The sequence below is a fragment of the Helianthus annuus genome, chromosome 12 (assembly GCF_002127325.2).
Source record: "Helianthus annuus cultivar XRQ/B chromosome 12, HanXRQr2.0-SUNRISE, whole genome shotgun sequence".
NCBI lineage: Eukaryota > Viridiplantae > Streptophyta > Magnoliopsida > Asterales > Asteraceae > Helianthus > Helianthus annuus.
Window position 1 is genome coordinate 15,172,247 of NC_035444.2, and position 5,503 is coordinate 15,177,749.

Sequence of the window (5,503 nt, forward strand, 5' to 3'; positions counted from 1 at the left end):
TCTCCGAGATCCTTCATGTCGAAGTTATGCGAGAGTAACCGCTTCGACTCATGCAACATGTCTAAACTATTACTTGCCAATAGAATGTCGTCAACGTAAAGGACAAGTATAGTAAAGTTGCTCCCACTCATCTTGAGGTAGGTGCATTGATCCACTTGATTCTTCATAAAACCTTGCTTCTTCATGACTTCATCAAACTTGAGGTACCACTGACGTGATGCTTGTTTTAACCCGTAAATGGATTTCTTCAGCTTACAGACTAGATGCTCCTGACCTTCAGGCTCAAAGCCTTCAGGTTGCTTCATGTAAACATCTTCGTCCAAGTCTCCGTTAAGGAAAGCGGTTTTAACGTCCATCTGATGCAGCTCTAAATCGAAATGAGCTACTAGGGCCATGACGATCCTTAATGAATCTTTACGAGAGACAGGGGAAAACGTCTCTTGATAATCAATTCCCTCTTTCTGAGTGTAGCCCTTTGCAACCAATCTCGCTTTGTAGCGTTCAACGTTACCATTCGGATCCAGTTTTGTTTTGAACACCCATTTGCATCCTACGGGTTTGACTCCGTTGGGTAATTCTACCAAATCCCAAACGTCATTTTTCTTCATGGAATCAAGCTCATCAATCATTGCTTTATTCCATTCAGAAGACTGATCACTGCTAATGGCTTCATTATAAGAGATAGGATCATTGAGCTTTCCGGGATCCATTTCAGTCAGGTAGGTAACAAAATCATCCCAATTAGGAGGCCTTCTTGTGACATCTCGTATTTTCAATCTTTCCATTTTTGGCAAGTCTACTTGTACTTTCGATTTTTGTAAGTTGTACCTTTGTGGTATTTGGTTTTATTCCCAAATTGTACTCGAGACTTGAAATCATAATGAAAAATTGCATCGTTTTGATCATATGCTTGCTTTAATACTATGTTATGCTGTTACACGTTAAAACACGTTAAACTATGTCAAACACGTAAAAACAGTGAAATTCCATCTTAATCTCAGCTCTTAAATTCATCGTTGCCAAGAGATTACCCTAAACCGTACGAAAATTGGGAATTTATGCGTTAATTCGATAAAAATATCAAAAATTGGGTTAAAATGATTTTTATATTATTTTATTAATATTTTAAATAAATAAATTTATAATTAAAATTAAATAAATAAATATTTTTACTGAATTTTTATGATTTTTGAGCATTTTGGTTAGTTAAACTAACTCCGTTAGTGAAAACCCAGTTAATTCAGCTAACTGGGTTAATTTTATTAAAGGGCAACACTAACTGAGTTAGAGAACTCAGTTAGTGGCTAACCCAGTTAGTTAAAACTAACTTATACCAAAAAAAGGGATTAAATCCCAAGGATATGAGCGAACCGGGGATCGAACCCGCGACCTTTTGGTTCCCAGACACGCGCATAAACCAACTGGACTGCCTTCATATTTGTTAAAGGATCCAGAAGCATTTATATTTAAGCTGACATTAATGACGAGAATTCAAAACAAAAATGTAACCGCCTGTTCTTCGTCTTCTTCAACCCTTGAACTGCTTACCGGACATGACTGTTCGATTCCGTAACTGGTCACCTGCATTGTCTATAAAAACCGACCGAAACTCAGTCTCTTTGGTCCCTTCATTCTCGATCACCGATCATCGAAACCGAAACCGTAACCTTCGCCCACCGTCGTTCAAGACCCCGCCGGAAGTCTTGCACCACCACCGGAGCCGTCACCTTACCGGAGTTCACCACCGGAGCACCTCCGCACGTCCGCCGTCGCCGGTAACGATTTTCCGTTTCCGTTTCCGTTTTCGTCTGTGTTCGATTATTACTGTTAACATATTATTGTTATTATTATTATGATTATTAATATTATTATTATGTTATTATTATTAATATTATTATTATTAATATATCAGGTTTAATATATTTAATATTTATATAAAATCAGAATTTATTTAACTTATTTAAATAATCAGAATTTTTTTTATAAAATCAGAATTTTTTTTATATTTCAGAAATATTAATAACAGAATTAATATTTAAATCAAAATTATTTTTATTTTCATATTTATTATCAGGAATAATTATCTATTATAAATCAGAATTAATATTTTAATCATAATTATTAGTTTACAGATTCAGATTTATTATTTTATCAGAATTATTATCTTATAAAATCAGATTTAATTTTTCAGAATTTATCAGAATTTATTTATATATTTTCAGAATTAGTGTTTATTATTTAAATCAGAATTGTTTATTGTAAATCAGAAATTTTATGTTATTAAAACAAAAATTTAATTTCAGATTTATTATTTTATATAATCATAATTTTATAAATAGACTTATTATTTATAGAATTGTTATTTTATATCTACAAATAGATTATTTATTCAAGATTATTAATCTAAAATAATTATATACATATCAGAAGTGTTATTTATTTAATCCAACATATTGGTAATTATATTTATAATACTTTGGTAAAATCAATATTTATTTTACTCATTATTGTCATATATTTCATTAAATATAAAATATAAGGCATATGATTATTGTTCTAGAAATATTATTTTTGCCTTGTTAATTGATTAATCTCTCAATTCCCAATAATTATCAAATCCTCAAAATTAATAGGGTAATTCTCTTGTGCACATCCTCTTGGGAAATCTGATTCTTAATCTTATTCCAAGAAATACGCAACGCACTCTAAGGTGAGTATACTTGACCCATTTTCGATTTTACACTTTTGGGTGTAGTATGCATTTCCTATATCAAAAACACTATGTTAAACATTTTTGCACTATCTATCCACATTTCTTGTGAATCTATTTGACTCATGTTAATCATGTTATGCTAATGTTAAACATTTATGGCTGTGTGTTCATTAACTTTGCAAGCCTCCCCTAACAATGGCAGCGCTGTAGGTTGTAACGCCCCTCCCGTAATATTATGGGTATTGTTAGGATTTTTAACTCTATGTTACCACCCTTTCGAGGGTTAGGCTATGTTAATTGCGTTAAACTATGGTTTGAACACATAGTTTCATCGTTACGAGTATAACTGTTAATATGAATTCAAGTATTCACGTGGACTAGATCCTGTTAAACTATTTTAACTCTATTATGCTATGTACAAACTTGTATACTCGCCAGCATTATTTGTTGACTTTATTTTAAATGCATACTGCATGGTGATGATACAAGAAGTGAAGAAATAAATAGGATGGCTTAGAAACCCACCTACGAAATAAACTTGTTTAATGTTATGTTATTTCTTTTTGAGACTTTGTATGAAACTTTGAATTATTAATAAATGGAATTTTAATTATTGTCACATTTAGTGTTATGATGTCTTTGAACAGTTTGTACGTCTCATCTCGATGTTTCCGCCATCGGTTGGGGTGTGACACTTCTTTGCCTGGATGACCTCCTGAGTAGATTATCGGGTTCAGCGTTGTCTTGGTGTTGAGTGTTTGATGTGCCTTCGTCATGAGGTATAATGGGTTCTGATTGTAGAGGTGAATTTGGAGTTGGTGCAGTAGCTTCAGGTGCAATAATTGCATTGGGTACAAGAGGAGTAATCGGAGTAATGGTAAGCGACGAGTCTCTCCCCCCCGCGTCTTGTACTTCTTGCAATTCTTCGTAAGGGTTGGTACTGCTCCCACTGACCTTGAAATCCTCCAGGAACGCGGCACGCTTGGTTTCAACAATACGGGTGACATGGGAAGGACAATAGAAACGATAACCCTTAGAGTTCTCAGGGTACCCGATAAAGAAACAGGTAACTGTCTTAGGGTCAAGTTTCCTTAGGAAAGGATTGTAAAGTTTTGCTTCAGCAATGCAGCCCCATACTTTCATATATTTAAGACTCGGTTTCCTTCGTGTCCAAAGTTCATAAGGAGTTTTAGGGACAGACTTAGAAGGAACTCTATTGAGTATATGAACAGCTGCTTTTAACGCTTCAGTCCAGAGGAATAATGGTAAGTTAGTGTTGGCTAACATACTGCGCACCATGTTCATAAGGGTACGGTTTCTTCTTTCAGCGACACCGTTCTGCTGAGGTGTACCAGGCATGGTGTATTGGTTCACAATCCCCTGGCCCTTACAAAACTCATAAAATGGACCAGGAGCTTGACCCACATCAGTATGTCTTCCATAATACTCACCGCCTCTATCTGATCTCACAACTTTAATCTGACGATCTAATTGCTTTTCAACTTCAGCCTTATAATCTTTAAAAGTTGTTAGAGATTCAGATTTCTCCTTAATAAGATACAAGTACATGTAACGAGAATAATCATCAATAAAAGTGATAAATGAAGTATGTCCTGTTATGCCAGCGATTTGGTAGGGACCACTAATGTCAGTGTGAATGAGTTCTAATAAATTAGAACTCCTAGTGGTACCTTTCTTATTCGCTAATGTCATTTTACCTTTAAGACATTTGACACATGTTCCAAAGTCAAAGAAATCGAGAGGAGGTAAGACTTCATCCTTTACGAGACGATTTAATCGCTCTTTTGAAATGTGGCCTAAACGCTGATGCCACAACATGGATGAAGTCTCTAAGTCTCGTTTCTCTTCCATCTTTGTGAGTGATTCATTAATGTTATATGACAACAAAGATTTGGAAAAGCCATCATCTAGTTCTAATCTATAGAGACCTCCATCCAGAACACCAGTACCATAAAGAACAGAATCATAATGGATAGAGAGTTTGCGATGACCATGGGAAACAATAAAACCGTCCATGTCTAACTTTGGTCCTGATACAAGGTTCCGAGTTACCTCAGGAACATATAAGGTATCATAAAGTTTAATACATAAACCAGTTTTCATAACTAATTGTAATGTTCCAATGGCCTTCACTTTTAATTCTCGATCATCCCCAACCTTAAGCGTTCTTTGGTTTCTTTCCAGCTTCCGGATTGAAAGGAATCCCTGAGTAGAATTGGTAACATGAACCATAGAACCAGAATCAAACCACCAAGAATTAGCAGGAACACTTAAATTATAGGACTCAAGTATCATAAAATAATCGTTACCTTTCTTAGCCAGCCACTCCTTAAAGTCAGGGCATTCCTTCTGCATGTGTCCTGTCTTTTTACATAACTTGCAGCGGATACTGCCTAAGGAGTTCTTAGAGCTGGAAGGTGCACTTGTATTAGGGTTAGGATTAGACTTATGGACTTTAGAAGCATCCTTCCTCTGATAATTGTGCTTCCTTTTCTTAGGATTGGAGGTAGTGAAATTGGCAACATCAGTAGTGCGATCCATCCTCATGCGCTCTTCCTCCTGTACGCACATGGCGACCAGCTCACTCATCGTCCATTTTTCCTTCTGAGTGTTGTAGTTGATCTTAAATGCTTCAAAAGAAGAAGGAAGCGAAGTAATGATGAAATGAACAAGGAAACCATCACTGATTTCCATTTCCAGCCCCTTCAGCTTATTGGCCATGTCATTCATCATCATGATGTGCTCGCGAATGCCGCTCCTCCCATCATA